This window comes from Gorilla gorilla, chromosome 5 (assembly GCF_029281585.2).
Source record: "Gorilla gorilla gorilla isolate KB3781 chromosome 5, NHGRI_mGorGor1-v2.1_pri, whole genome shotgun sequence".
In the NCBI taxonomy this organism is placed as follows: domain Eukaryota; kingdom Metazoa; phylum Chordata; class Mammalia; order Primates; family Hominidae; genus Gorilla; species Gorilla gorilla.
This window is the reverse complement of record NC_073229.2, coordinates 84,861,073-84,877,981: the sequence shown is the minus strand read 5'-3', so window position 1 is coordinate 84,877,981 and position 16,909 is coordinate 84,861,073. Positions and strand designations below refer to the sequence as shown.

The window sequence follows — 16,909 nt, the reverse complement described above, 5'->3', positions numbered from 1 at the left end:
TCCCCCTTTGCCCTTCTGTCACCCGTCCCTTGCATGTGGCTCTTTGAAGCTTCTCAGCTTTCTCCTGGGATGCTTCATGAATAACTTGTAATAGAAATGTTACTGAAAAGCTGCCTAAACAAAAAATCGTATAAAGTAGGAACTTGTATAAACAACTAATACTGTTGTAAATTAAAAAAAAACTGATGAGTTAAATATAAGGCAAACTAAAATATGGAATGATTGAATAGGCAATTGAATGTAAGAAGAGGAAATATTTTATCTTGATGTTTGGAACATTATTTTTTTATTGGTACAGGAAAAAATGTTGGACTTACAACAAAGTATAACCTTATTCTGCTTTACTCTGTAGTAAACAATATTAACGTCATAAAAATGTAAATGCTATCTTTTGAGGGGCTTTCAAGTTTCAAAATTATTCTACACAAAACAAAGAAATCTTAATTTTTGTCACAGAACTGAATAAATGACTGAATTAAATGATTTCATTTAGTTACATTAATTATTTACTTCTTATCAATTGGGAGGTGCAAGGTCAGGAGGAGAGATAAAGGATAATGCAAGAGTAGCTTACAAAACAGGGAGCCAATATGTTCTAGTTAAACTGAATAAGAGCTTTCTTTGCTGCATCTACTGCGAAAATGAAGACCATTCTCAGCAATCATACTGTCGACATTCCAGAAAATGTCGACATTACTCTGAAGGGACGCACAGTTATTGTGAAGGGCCCCAGAGGAACCCTGTGGAGGGACTTCAATCACATCAGTAGAACTCAGTCTTCTTGGAAAGAAAAAAAAGAGGCTCCAAGTTGACAAACGGTGGGGGAACAGAAAGAAACTGGCTACCGTTCGGACTATTTGTAGTCATGTACAGAACATGATCAAGGGTGTTACACTAGGCTTCCATTACAAGATGAGATCTGTGTATGCTCACTTCCCCATCAACGTCGTTATCCAGGAGAATGGGTCTCTTGTTGAAATCTGAAATTTCTTGGGTGAAAAATACATCCACAGGGTTTGGATGAGAGCAGGTGTTGTTTGTTCAGTATCTCAAGCCCAGAAAGATGAATTAATCCTTGAAGGAAATGACATTGAGCTTGTTTCAAATTCAGCGGCTTTGATTCAACAAGCCACAACAGTTAAAAACAAGGATATCAGGAAATTTTTGGATGGTATCTGTGTCTCTGAAAAAGGAACTGGTCAGCAGGCTGATGAATAAGATCTAAGAGTTATCCAGCTACAGAAAGAAGATGCCAGATGACTCCTAAGACCTACTTGTGATATTTAAATGATGCAATAAAAGACCTATTGATTTGGGAAAAAAAATAAACTGAGTAAGATACTAATGTTTAAGAATATGTGAATTTATCAATGTAGCCATTACAAGAAAAGCAAGAGTAGTGACTGTAATTACTTACACAGTATTTACTATGTGCCAGGCACAGTTCTAAGCATTTTACATACATTAAGTCATTTAATCCTCACAATAATCACTCTAAGTATTCAAAGACTTTTGTCCACTTGAGAGACAGTAAAACTGAGTCACTGGGTGCAGTGGCTCACGCCTGTAATCCCAGCACTTGGGAGGCCGAGGCGGGCGGATCACCTGAGGTCGGGAGTTTGAGACCAGGCTGGCTAACATGCAGAAACCCTGTCTCTACTAAAAATACAAAATTAGCCAGACATGGTGGTGCATGCCTGTAATCCCAGCTACTCGGGAGGCTGAGACAGGAGAATCGCTTGAACACAGGAGGCGGAGGTTGCGGTGAGCCGAGATCGCGCCATTGCACTCCAGCCTGGGCAACAAGAGTGAAACTCCGTCTCAAAAACAAAAACAAAAACAGAAAACAAAAAACAAAAAAAACTGAGTCACAGAGGGTTAAGTAACTTGCCCAAGCTTACGTACCTAGTAATGGTGGCTCACAAATGGAAATAAAATAACGATTTAATTAAGAGGTATGGATGGGAAAACTGATAAGTATGAAAAATGATTTGTATTAGGAAGCAATATATATTATATATTATCCCAAGTTGATGAATCTACAGTAATAAGCTATTTAGAGCTGTGGAGTTACAACTGTAATTACTAGAAGAACTAGAGGCTGGGCAGCAGAGTACTTTATATTTTACTTTCCATTTTAAGCCATTTTACATAGTTATTTAATAAGTGTATATATTTTTTAAAGTTTTAACTCTTTTTTTATTAGAAAAAAAAATTTAGGCTGGGAGCGGTGGCTCACGCCTGTAATCCTGACACTTTGGGAGGCTGAGGTGGGTGGATCACCTGAGGTCGGGAGTTCGAGACCAGCCTGACCAACGTAGAGAAACCCTCATCTCTACTAAAAATAAAAAATTAGCCGGGTGTGGTGGGGCATGGCTGTAATCCCAGCTACTCGGGAGGCTGGGGCAGAAGAATCACTTGAACCCAGGAGGCGGAGGTGGTGGTGAGCTGAGATCACGCTGCTGCGCTCCAGCCTGGGCAACAAGAGCGAAATTCCGTCTCAAAAAAAAAAAAAAAAAAATTAAACTGGGCCAGGTGTGGTGACTCATGTCTATAATCTCAACACTTTGGCAGGCTGAGGTGGAAGGATCACTTGAGCCCAGGAGTTCAAGACCAGCCTGGGCAACATGGCGAAAACCCAGCTCTGAAAAAATTTAAAACTTAGTCAAGCATGGTGGCATGCACCTTTGGTCCCACTTATTCAAGGAGTGTCACTTGAGCCCACGAGGATGAGGCTGCAATGAGCCATGATCACACCACTGCACTCCCACTCCCACCTGGGTGACAGAATGAAAATTACAATTAAAATTAAACTGATCACCTCCTTCCAAACATCTTACTCACTCACACATAATGAAACATCTCTCAAGATAGCTTCCTCTTGATTTTAGATATTAGTACATTCATACTTGGGGAGATTGCAGATAATACTACCAAAATACAAAAAGTGTCTTCAGCTCATTTTGGTTAAAAGTGCCTCATCTGCCATGTGTCTGTATACAATTCATTTTGCGTTCATAAAAGGTGACATTAGAAACATCTTACAAAGCTGTTAAAATGTTTATGTCATCTTAGCACAATGCTTACTAAAGTAATGTAGTGAAGAAAAATCCCATGGCCTGGGAGAGTAAAGATGATGAAAGTGTTACAGTGAGAGCATACAGTAGAAATACTGAAGAGTTAATGATGCCAAATTAAAGAGCAACAAAAAGCAGAGTCATCATGGGATTATAGAAAGGAAGAGAATGTTAATTTATTCATTCTCTTATTTAACCAATATTTATTGGGCATCTATGTGTTCTTAATGTATATCTCATGTTAAATGCTGAGTTTATAAAAAAATTGGACATGCAACTTGTTCTTAGTTTACAGTTTAGCAGATAATACAAAGGGTGCATATAAATACCTTCAGTATATGATAGAAATTTATAAGTAACATCATGTGATAAAAATGTGATATGGTAACAAAAGTAAGGGAGAAACGCTCCAGGGAAATTATAAAAAATTGAGCAATTTTTAATTGTATCATGTTCTCAGTGACAGGCGGATGCAAACTAAGTTGTAGGCCCATCACTGGGGTTGATAAATATAGGTCAGAAGATAAGGAAACATCATGTGATGTTGCTACTGAACTAATTGTATGTAAAAGTAGCCATATATTTTTGTTAAGAGAACTACCTTTACCAATTCTTTCTGGAATAGGACAGTTACCCATACCTCTGCTGGGCACTCAGCCTACCAGACGCCAGAATAATACAAGGAGAATATGATAGAGGAAAAAAATACAATATCTTTTAGCAAAATTGCACACTAGATTCAATGTTCAGTATTAGAAGGTTTGTGTGGTTTGGTGATTTTGACTCTGAGACTGAACCAGGTGGCTGATTTTTCAACTTCTGCATTGTGGGCAGGGTCTGAGAGGCTGCAGTACTCCCCCAGTGCCCCTCGCTTATCTCTCCATGCCCGCCAACACACACACACACACACACACACACACACACACACACACACACACATATCCTTGTCCCTCTGTAGCTTGGGTTCCTTGTTAATCACATACAGAGAGAGCCTGAGCCAGAGAGTGAAGAGAAAAAGGTGGGATGGTAAGGACAGGGAGGGGAGAGAAACTGGATGGCAGCCAGCTCAAAAAGGTTCATTGGACAAAGCACAGCAGGACAATGTGGAATACAAGGTTGCAACTTTTTCTGGTATCTATAAGAAGCTCATTGGAAAGGACGTTAATTTTGAATTCCCAGAGTTTCAGTTGTAAACAAAAATAACTAAAGTATATTTATAGTAAAAAAAAAAAAAGACTCGTCTTTAACACATTTAAACATTGAATTCAATCAGATCTAGTACTAGTTTTAGTGGACATGAAAAGATTTTGGGAAGTGTGCATTTAATAGGAAAATGCTGAGTGGAACCCAAATGTTCATCAGTCTTATGTCTTAGAAATTCAAACACAGATGAGGTATGTTAAAATGATCTGCCCCTGTTCACCCAGAGTTTCCAAAATATTGACATCAGAAGTGTGTTCTCCTGAACTTTCTCTGGAGGTTGGGCTCTAGGTCTATGGTTCCCATAGCAGTGAAAAACACATTCATCGCTTTTTATTGTGAAGGGTTAACTATATCTCTCACTAGACAATGAGTTCCAACAGCATTAGATTCATGTCTTATTCATTTTTCTAGTAGTGTTACTTTGTTTTATATAGACTGCTTTTCTTTCTTTTCCCCTTTTCTTCTTTTTCAATAAATGTAATAAAATGTTCCCCCAAATGCCAAAAAATACTAAGGAAGAATCCCTTCACTAAAATAAGCCTTCATTTTGTTATTCATTATGTCATTGTTTTCATTCATTGTGAGTCTGTTTAATTTTAAGTAGAAGCTTGTAAGACCAAATTTTTATAAATTAATGTAAGATGACTAATAAATACTCTAACAGAGTACAACAGCAAATAGCTGCTCAAATTCCAACGAAGGTGATTCTTTACCTAGTTCTCCTTACATTTTTTATTCTAGAATTGAATTTAGTGATAGCACAGAGAAAATTCACAGTTTTAAAAAGCAATGAACTACCTATACAATAGGACAAAAGATTTACTAAGCTGAAGTCATTTTATGCTTCATGCGCTTAACCCTAATATTTTGGGCAGAGAACTTTTTATGAGTCCAAAATAAGTAAGCATTCACAACAGCTTTTTAAAATTGTATTTGTAAATAGTGCATCATGAAAGTAGAAACCTTTAAACAACATTTGCAAAAAATGTTAAGTCAGCAAAATTGTGTTCATGTGTTGGGTTTTTATTTGTTTCTGAAGACAAACACAAATATATGAACCACTCTCCTGATTACAATGTGAGTACAACATATATTTCCATAAAAATATATTTACTTTTATACTAAATTTATATATACATGATTTATATATACAATACACATATATAAATACACATATATTTATATTACATTTTATATATACGCATGTGTGTATTTTTGTATATATGCATATATATAAAATACTTGAACCTCAGAAAATGCTTACTTTGGCCTCTGTTGAAAGCACTCAATAAAGAGAAAATTTGTTCTATATTCAGATTCTATGACCTGGCTTCCTTATCAGTGGAAACATTGGCAAATATTAGCTTTACTTAGGATCAGATTTATTTCTGTTGTATATGCACATAGTTGTAATTGATTGCTTTCTATGTTAACTTCCTAGGAAACCAAGGGTTATTTTAAAGAAGGATTGTGGGTAATACTGAAATCTAGCGAACAAGAACAGGCAGGAGACATGATTGAACATTCTTTACAGAGGGAAAAAAAGGCATTCAGAACTCATAATGTGCTCTAGAGTAATTAGCTTCTGCTTAGTAGTCATAACATTACAAGAAACCAAATGTCAGGTTTAAAAATGATTAATGTGTGAATGAACTGTTGTGCTACCTGCTGCTAAGATCTCAACAATCAAAGTACTTTTAGCACCATCTTGGAACAAAAACCATCATTTCTAGGGCGGAGGTTTGCTTTGTTTTTTTATATTTTTTGAGATGGAGTCTTGCTCTGTCACCCAGGCTGGAGTGCAGTGGCGCAATCTCGGCTCATTGCAACCTCTGCCTCCAGGGTTCAAGCTATTCTCCTGCCTCAGCCTCCTGAGTAGCTGAGTACAGGCATGCGCCACCATGCCTGGCTAATTTTTGTATTTTTAGTAGAGATGTGGTTTCACCATGTTGGTCAGGCTGGTCTCAAACTCCTGACCTCGTGACCCGCCAGCCTCTGCCTTCCAAAGTGCTGGGATTACAGGCATGAGCCACCGTGCCCGGCTGGGGTTTACTTTTTCTCCTCATAAAAATGCTGATGTTTTATATGATTAGGATGAATCAAGTCAAAAGTGAAAATAGGCCAGGCGCCGTGGCTCACATCTGTAATCCCAGCACTTTGGGAGGCTGAGGCAAGAGGATCACTTGAGGTCAGGAGTTTGAGACCAGCCTGGCCAACATGGCAAAACCCCATCTCTACTAAAAGTATAAAAATTAGCCAGGGCATGGTGGCACGCACCAGTAGTTACAGCTACTCGGGAGGCTGAAGCATGAGAATTGCTTGAACCCGGGAGGCAGAGGTTGCAGTGAGCTGAAATTGTGCCACTGCACTCCAGCCTGGGCGACAGAGGGAGACTCTGTCTCAAAAAAAAAAAAAAAAGAAAAAAAGAAAAAGAAAAAGAAAAGAAAAGAAAAAGTTGAAGTACATTTCTATTACAACTTCAGTTTTGGTTTTTTTATAACTTATATTGCTGTATAAAAGTTAACATATAAGGTAAGGAAAACTTAGTGCATTATGGCTATTAACTTATTTTGTCTAGTTTTTAACTTTTTATTTTTAATGTTTTTGGGTACATAGTAGGTATATATATTTATGGGATGTATTAGATGTTTTGATATAGGCATGCAATGTGTAATAATCACATCATGGAAAATGGATATCCATCTCCTCAAACATTTATCCTTTGTGTTACAAACAATCCAATTAGACCCTTTTAGTTATTTTTAAATGTACAATTAAATTATTATTGACTATAGTCACCCTGTTGTGCTATCAAATACTAGGCCTTATTCATTCTTTCTAACTATTTTTTGTATCCATTAACTATCCCCACCTCCCTCTCACTCTCCCATTACCCTGCCCAGCTTCTGGTAGCCATCCTTCTACTGTCTATCTCCAAGGGTTCAATTGTTTTGATTTTTAGATCCCACAAACAAGTAGAACATGCAATGTTTGTCTTTCTGTGCCTAGCTTATTTAACTTAACATAATGACCCCCAGTTCCATCCATGTTATTGCAAATGACTGAATCTCGTTATTTTTTATGACTAAATAGTACTCCATTGTATATAAGTATGACATTTTCTTTATTCATTTATCTGTTGATGAACACTTACATTGCTTCCAAATCTTAGCTATTGTGAACAGTGCTGCAATAAACATGGGAGTGCAGATATCTCTGCAACATACTTATTCTCTTTCTTTGGAGTATATATGCAGCAGTGGGATTGCTGTACAGTACTTCTATTTTTAGTTTTTTGAGGAAGCTCCAAATTGTTCTCCATAGTGGTTACACTAATTTACATTCCCATCAACAGTATGAGAGTTCCCTTTTTTCTTAGCTTATATCCAAAAGACAGGCAATAACTGGGGGTGAGATTAGTTATGAGGGTGAGATGACATCTCATTGTAGTTTCGATTTGCACTTCTCTGATGATCAATGATGATGACCATCTTGTCTTATGTCTTCTATTGAAAAAATGTCTATTCAAACCTTTTGCCCATTTTTAATTGGATTATAGAGTTGTTTGAGCCCCTTTATGGCTATTAACTTTAAAACAATAAATAATGTTTAATTTATGCTTATTATTCAGGTTCTTTTCAGTATCATTAGGATAACTTTGTGAGTATTGGCTTCAAAATTACATCCAGTAGGCCGGGCACAGTGGCTCATGCCTGTAATCCCAGCACTTTGGGAGGCTGAAGCAGGCAGATCACCTGAGGTCGGGAGCTCAAGACCAGCCTGGCCAAAATGGCGAGACCCCATCTCTACTAAAAATACAAAAATTAGCCTGGCATGGTGGCAGGGGCCTGTAATCCCAGATACTCGGTAGGCTGATGCAGGAGAATTGCTTGAACCTGGGAGGCAAAGGTTGCAGTGAGCCGAGATCACACCACTGCACTCCAGCCTGGGTGACAGAGAGAGACTACGACTAAAAAAATAAAATAAATACTTTTTTTAAAAAAAAGAATAAATAAATTTTTTAAAATTTTAGAAAAAAGCTTAGTTCAGCCTGTAAAAATACAAATAATATGATTATGGACAAATAACCACTGAGCCACTAACCAATTTAATTTCTTCTCATATATGGTCAGAATGGAAGCTAACTTTCCTTCATAAGCGAGAAGTCATTGTATGCCATAATACTCAAAAGGAATGAAAACCACAAAGCAAAACTTTCCAGAGGATCATGAGAATCAGAGATCTTTTCGAAGACTTTATAAATTCTTGGCATTGGATCATACTTTGGCTTTGTTCAAGAGTCATTGTCTTTTGGAAGAAGTTTTCTGATCTCCCGGCTCATAAGCATTCAGGACACAGCAGGGGCCGAGTAAGGAAATTGTGGAGATTTTATACAAACTGGCACAAAGGATTCAGGTGACTCTGAAAGGTGGAGCAGTTGGTGTTCTAGGCAATGTTGCTGGGTGTTGATGGCAACACATTTATGTGAAATGAGTGGCCTGATTAGGGAAACAGAAGCAGTGTGATAGGCAAGGCTTGGCTTCTAAGAGTCATGGAAGGGTTTGTTACTTTCAAGAGTGGTATAATACATGCCGCTATTAATACTAACGGTACATTTTACTTGACAGCAAAGTGGCCAATCAACCCAGAACACCAATTGCTAATGGTGATGGGGTCTAGGTAGAGTTAATAGGGCCTCAAACCTTTCAGAACTCATTGTTCTTTCAGAACCTAGGTTTGGTTAATGGCTCTTTAGTCAAACCAAGGAAGGTTGTGTCCCAAGTCCAGCTCGACTTAGAGGTTGGGAAAATTCTTGAAAATGTTGAATACTTGTTGCAACCATCCTTGCAGCCAAACATGGAATGAAGGTCAGGCATTTCTTTTCATGGCACCATAGCATCACACTATTATTTTCTAACTCTCTGTCTCTTCCAACAGACTATAAATTATTTGAGTCAAGAAAACTTACATATTTTTGTATCTAAAGTGGCTTGCACAATATCTGAGACAGAATAAATATTTTTACAATGAATGAATGGATTAAGCAGCTAAGGACTAAATCAGAAGGGAAATCTAAAGCTGGAATGTTAGTCTATCAGAAGAGAGAGGTTCCAGGCGGAACACAGTGGCTCACACCTGTAATGCCAGTGCTTTGGGAGGCTGAGGTGGGAGCATTTTTGAGACCAGGTATTAAAGATAAGCCTGGACAACATAGCAAGACCCCTGTCTCTACAAAAAATTTAGAAATTAGCCATGTGTGGTAACACAAGCCTGTAGTCCCGGCTACTTGGGAGGCTGAGGCAGGAGGACCACTTGAGGCCAGAAGTTAGAGACTGTTGCACTATGATTGCACCACTGCACTGAAGCCTAGGTGACAGAGCAAGACCTTGTCTCAAAAAAGAGAGAGAGAGAGAGAGAAGTGATGGAGCCTGAGTTGTTACTGTAGCTACCATCGAAGTTTGCCAATATGCCAACCACCACGTTAAACATTTTTCATGTATCATATAATCCTCACACAACCTTTTGAGGTAAGTACCATCATAAGTATCATGGTACAGATAAGTATATGATACAGATAAGGAAAATAAATAAAAGAAAATTACAGAAAATCCCCCAACAAAACGTGGCCCTGAGTCTCACAAGTAGTAGGAATTGGATACCATAGCTTAAGAGTTTTTTTAAATTAATTAATTTATTTTTTATAGCAGTTTTAGGTTTGTGGAAAATTAAGCCAATAGTAAGAGAGCTCCCATATAACTCCTTACTCTTTAGTTTATAGTTTCCCTTATAATTAAAATCTTGCATTAATGGGTGTGTTATAATTAATAAACCAATAACAATATATTATTATTAACTAAAGTCCATAGTTTATGGTCCTTATTTTGTGTTGTACAGTTATATGGGCATTGACAAATACATACATAGCTTAAAATTGTAACCCCATGTCACAATAAAAAGATACTCTGGAATCATTAAAAAGATGTTTGAATGAATTCTGAGATCTCATCATGAAGATGGCAACTCTTCCAAATTAATCTATGACGTTAGTGCAATTCCTATCATACATCCAAAGGATCTTCATTAAATTTGAAAAACCCGCGCAAAACTCAAATGGAAAAGGCCAAGAAGAGCCAGGACAATTTTGAAGAAGAGGAAGCATTATCTTTACCAGATATCAAGCTTATAATAAATCTATAATAATTAAAACGTGCTCTTTTTACAATTAAACAGATCATCAAATAGACCATTAAAACGAAATACAAGTCTAGAAACAGACCCATGCATATATGGACTTTTTCATTTAAGGCAGAATTTTTTTTTTTTTTTTTTTTTTTTTTTTTTGAGACGGAGTCTTGCTTTGTCGCCCAGGCTGGAGTGCAGTGGCGCGATCTCGGCTCACTGCAAGCTCCACCTTCCGGGTTCACGCCATTCTCCTGCCTCAGCCTCCCGAGTAGCTGGGACTACAGGCGCCCACTACCACGCCCGGCTAATTTTTTTTTTTTTTTGTATTTTTAGTAGAGACGGGGTTTCACCGTGTTAGCCAGGATGGTCTCGATCTCCTGACCTCGTGATCCGCCCGCCTTGGCCTCCCAAAGTGCTGGGATTACAGGCGTGAGCCACCGCGCCCGGCCCAGAATTTTTATCTATTTATAAATCAGTTGGGAAATGGTAAACTATTCAATAAATGACGCTGGAACAAATGATTCTCCATATGGGGTAAGAAGGAAAATTTTGCCACCCACCAAAAAATTAAGGTAAAATAGACACTAAACATGAAAAACAAAACTATAAAACTTAAGAAAACACAGGAAAATGTCTTCATTATACCTGGGCCAGGACAGATTTCTTTAATAAGGCACAAAGACCACAACTCATAAAGGAAAACTGATAAATTTGCATATAATAACATTTTTGCATATAATAACATTTGAAATTTTGTATGACAAAAGACACCATAAACAAAGTAAAAGGACATGCACAAATTGGAAGAATTTTGCAATTCATATGGCAAAATACTTATAATAGAATTTACGAAGAACTGCCACTAGATAAATAAGGCAAAGCAAAAAGGAAAAATAAAGCAATTGATTTAAACAGGAGAGGAAAAAACGGATGGCAAAGAAAAATATGTAAAGATGTTCAACCTTGCTATGAATCAGAGGAATGCAAATGAAAGGCACAATGCTAGGCTCTTTTATACCTACTGGCTCGAGAAAAATTGAAAATTCATATTATGTGTTGGTAAAAGTGTAGAGAAATAGAAATTCTTGTACACTGCTAGAAATATAAATGACTCTCAATACTTTGGACAGTGAGGCAGAGACTGCTTATTCTTTATCAAATTCATTTTCTTCTTTTTCTAGGGCGCGCAGCTAGACTGTCTTTCCCAGGTTCCCTTGCAGTTGGGTGTGGTTATCTAACAGAATGTTACCAGTGGAATGGGATTAAAAATGATGTGTTTCTCCATGTCCTTTCCCCCTTCTGACTGCCTGGAATGGCCATGCCAAGGGAAACTTGAAAGTCACATGTTAAAAATGGCAGCATCCCTTACAGCCTGGTTACCTGAATAGCTGTGTAGAGCAGAGTACCCCTCCCCTCAACCCATTCTACAAGTTACCTGGTGTTCATTCAACTCACTATGAGGGTCTCAGCACATGCTGCTCTAGGTTTTTAGGTGAATGAGAAATAGACTGTTATTGTATTTGCTGCATTATTTTGGGGTGGGGGAGGGTCTGTTTGATGCTGAATCTGAGCTCACTACAGAGATGCATTTGGCAATATACAAGATCTATACCTGTGGCTAGCAATTCTGTTTTTACCTACATTCCCTAGAGAAACTAATAGTTATGTGAAGAGGGAGACATGTATAAGAATGTTCATTGGCCGGGCGCGGTGGCTCACGCCTGTAATCCCAGCACTTTGGGAGGCCGAGGCAGGCGGATCACAAGGTCAGGAGTTCGAGACCAGCCTGGCCAATATGGTGAAACTCCGTATCTACTAAAAATACAAAAATTAGCCGGGTGTGGTGGCGGGCTCCTCTAGTCCCGGCTACTCTGGAGGCTGAGGCAGGAGAATCGGTTGAACCCGAGAGGCGAAGGTTGCAGTGAGCCAAGGTCGTGCCATTGCACTCCAGCCTGGGCGACAGAGCGAGACTCCATCTCAAAAAAAAAAAAAGTTCATTGCGGTACTAATGGTAATAGAGGAAAACGGGAGGAAAACTAACTACCTTCGTACAGGAAAGGATAAATTGTGACTTGTTTATAAAATGGAATACCATAGACCAGTACTTATTAGCAATTTAGACACACACTTATTAACATGTATAACATTAAAAAGCAAATTATGGCCAGGCGCAGTGGCTCACACCTGTAATGCCAGCACTTTGGGAGGCCGAGATGAGTGGATCACTTGAAGCCAGAAGTTCAAAACCAGCCTGAGCAACATGGCAAAAAATACAAAATACAAAATTAGCCAGGTCTGATGGTGCACGCCCATAATCCCAGCTACTCGGGAGGCTGACTCAGGAGAATCGCTTGAACCTGGGAGACACAGGTTGCAGTGAGCCGAGATGGCACCACTGCACTCCAGCCTGGGCAACAGAGTGAGACTCCGTCTTAAAAAAAAAAAGCAAATTGCAAAATAACTATAATATGTCATCTATGTAAATATTTAAAGATCAGCATATGGGGAACACTTATAACAGTAAGAAAATGAGAATTATAATGAAAATCACCAATTCAGTATAGGAATTCTAGGTTGGTCATGTATGATTGTGTTGTGGGCACCATTCATGTAAACTACAGTGTTTATGCAGTATTCAGTCTTCTATGATAGACATAGGAAGGAAAGGTAGAAAGATGGGCATGATTTTTTAATCATTTATTTATTTATTTTTGAGACAGTCTCACTCTGTCGCCCAGGCTGTAGTGCAGTGGCGTGATCTCAGCTCACTACAACCTCTGCCTCCCGGGTTCAAGCGATTCTCCTAGCTCAGCCTCCCCAGTAGCTGGGATTACAGGCACCTGCGACCATTACAGGCATGAAACCACCATGCCCAGCTAATTTTTGTATTTTTAGTAGAGACGGGGTTTCACCATGTTGGTCAGGCTGGTGTCGAACTCCTGACCTTGTGATCTGCCTACCTCAGCCTCCCAAAGTGCTGGGATTATAAGCATGAGCCACCACACCTGGCCATTTTAATAATATTTTAACTTTAATTGTATCTGTAGTTTATTTTAAATGACAAAGAGAAAGAGAAAGAGAAGAATCTGATATTGTCAAATGCTGACTTTTGTTTAATCTTGTAGTTCATTAGTAGATGCCTTTTTTTTTTTTTTTGAGACAGAGTCTTGCTCTGTTGCCCAGGCTGGAGTGCAGTGGTGCGATCTCAGCTCACTGCAACCTCTGCCTCCCAAGTTCAAACGATTCGCCTGCCTCAGCCTCCTGAGTAGCTGGGACTACAGGCACGTACCACCACACCCAGCTAATTTTTCTATTTTTAGTAGAGACAGGGTTTCACCATATTGGCCAGGATGGTCTTGAACTTCTGACCTCGTGATCCACCCACCTCGGCCTCCCAAATTGCTGGGATTGCAGGCGTGAGCCACCGTGCCTAGCCCTTTTTATTTTCGTACTTTTTGCTACGTGAATAGTGTTTCATAATGTACCCTTTTTATTTTCATACTTTTTGCTATGTGAATAGTGTTTCATAATGTAAAAAGATAAAAAGAAAAGTAACTAAAGAAGGTCCCAAGGGCAATTCTTTTTATTATTTCACTATTTTATTATTCTTTTTATTATTTCACTTTATTTTTTTCATGATTGAAAAGTAACGGTCAGGCGCAGTGGCTCAGGCCTGTAATCCCAGCAGTTTGGGAGGCCGAGGTGGGTGAATCACCTAAGGTCAAGAATTCGAGACCAGCCTGGCCAACATGGTGAAACCCTGTCCCTACTAAAAATATAAAAATTTACTGGGCGTGGTTGCACACACCTGTAATCCCAGCTACTTGGGAGGCTGAGGCACGAGAATCACTTGAACCTGAGAGGTGGAGGTTGCAGTGAACTGAGATCATGCCACTGCACCCCAGCCTGGGTGATAGAGTGAGACTCCATCTCAGAAAATAACAACAACAAAAGAAAATTAATAAATGCTTTATTATAGAAAAATTTGAAGAGCACAAAACACAAAAAAAGACTAAAGGAAATAAGTCACTCATATTCCCATTCTAGAAGTTCTTATATTTCTGAAAGTGTAGCAAGATTCCAAAGCCACTGGAAAAAGTGAAAATTATAATAAAATCTAGTATATGCATCAATATTTTGATGCTTATTTAACTGTAATATTCTACTGATATATTGTGGTTTGCCTATAGTATATGGCCCATAAAATTGGTGTATTAGATAGGCAATAAAGTGACTGCTATGGTTTGCAGGGACCTTTATCAAAATAAAACTCATTAATTCCAGTTATTTTCAAATAGGAATAGAGAGGGGATTGGTGGGAGTTTACAGACATGGGCATGGCTATTGTTGGTTGGATGTGGAGCCTTAGAAAATACACACTGTGTCTTTCATTTGTCTTATTAATCACCATTGGATATTTATAACAATGAAGATGAAATTCGGTTTAAACAGTGCTGAGGACAATTCAGAAGCACTAAAAACAAAATACATGTTAAAGGGTAGGTGCAGTGTGGCAGATTATATTTTCCAAATGTGGCCACAACAGTATCTTTTATCTCACCTCTCTTCTTACCATACATTTTCTTTCTTCCCATTGAGAGATGGGGTGTAGGTTATGACTTCTCCTCTCCAACCTGGGCAAGTCTTTGTGACTGCCTTGACCAAAAGCATATGGCAGAGGGATGCCATGTGACATCTAAGGATAGGTAATAAATATGCCACATGTTCACCTTGATCTCTAAGGATCACACTGAGGGATGCCACCCACATATAAGCAGCCTAAATATTCTGAGGCTGCCATACTTTGAGGAAGCCTAAAGTAGCTCATATAAAGAGACCCTGAGACTACTTGGAGAGAGGTGCTTGACCTGCCCCCAGTTGCTTCAGCCCTTCATTGGTACAGTCAGTGTCTCACTACAATTGCATTAGAAACCCACGCCAGAACCATCTAACCAAGGCTTTCCTGAATTTCTGACCCACAGAAACCATGAGAGATAAGGAAATGATTGTTGTTTTAAGCCATTAAGTTTTGGAGTGTTTTCTTAATACCACAATACATAAGTGAAACATGTAGAAAAGAGGATAGAAGAGTGAGTATAGTTAACAATAATTTATTGTGTATTTCAAAATAGCTGCACAAGAAGATTTGAAATGTTCTCAACATAAAGAAATGATAAATGTTTGAGGTGATGGATATCCTGATTACCCTGATTTGATCATTATACATTACATGCATGCATCAAAATATCACATGGACCCTATAAATATGTACAATTATTATGTATCAATTTTTAAAAAAACTATAAAACAGGCTATGCAAGGTGGCTCACACCTGTAATCCCAGCACTCTGGGAGGCTGAGGTGGGAGGAACACTTGAGCCCAGGAGTTTGAGACCAGCCTGGGCAACATAGTGAGACCCCATCTCTACAAAAAATAAAAAATTAGCTGGGTGTGGTGGTGTGTGCCTGTAGTCCCATCTACCCAGGAGGCTGAGCCAGGAGGATTGCTTGGACCCAGGAGATGGAGACTGCAGTGAGCTATGATCTCACCACTGCACTTCAGCCTGGGTGACAGAGGTAGATCCTGTCTCAAGGAAAAAAAAAAAAATTGCTTCTCCTTCTCTGACTTCTCTTTCACTCTCACTCTCCAATGAAAAACAAAAAAGAGTTTACGATCAGTTGCTAGCCTCCAGATTCTGAAATTTTGTTAGTACCAATTGGAAGCTTCCAGTTTCTTCTTTCCACATACATAGTCCCTTGGGTCTGGTCTCTGGTAGTGTTTTGTACCTCAAGAGGGAACAATTAACGTTAGTTGAACAGATGACTACTCTGCAGCAGCTAAGCATTCTTACCCTGGGTTTTCACCTAGCCAACATGGTGAAATTCCGCCTCTACTAAAATTACAAAAAAAATTAGCCAGGTGTGGTAGCGGTGCCTGTAATCCCAGCTACTCAGGAGGCTGAGGCAGGAGAATCGCTTCAACCCGGGAGGTGGAGGTTTCGGTGAGCCGAGGTCACGCCACTGCACTCCAGCCTGACAGACAGAGTGAGACTCTGTGTTACAAAAAAAAAAAAAAAAAAAAAAAGGCCGGACATGGTGGCTCATGCCTGTAATCCCAGCACTTTGGGAGGCCGAGGCAGGCGGATCACGAGGTCAAGAGATCGAGACCATCCTGGGCAACATGGTGAAACCCCCGTCTCTACTAAAAATACAAAAATTAGCTGGGCATGGTGGTGGGTGCCTGTAGTCCCAGCTACTCTGGAGGCTGAGGCAGGAGAATCGCTTGAACCCAGGAGGCGGAGGTTGCAATGAGCCAAGATCATACCACTGCACTCCAGCCTGGGCGACAGAGCTCGACAGAGTGAGACTCCGTCTCAAAATGATAGTAATAATAATAACACAATTTTTAAAAATGTTGGGTTTTCATAAAGTGAACCAACATTGGA

At 39.1% G+C, this 16,909-nt stretch overlaps 1 pseudogene; it reads left to right on the top strand.

The window, feature by feature from the left end:
* Positions 1-639: 639 nt before the first annotated feature.
* LOC101150223 (large ribosomal subunit protein uL6-like) lies at positions 640-1,262 on the top strand (annotated as a pseudogene).
* Positions 1,263-16,909: the final 15,647 nt, after the last annotated feature.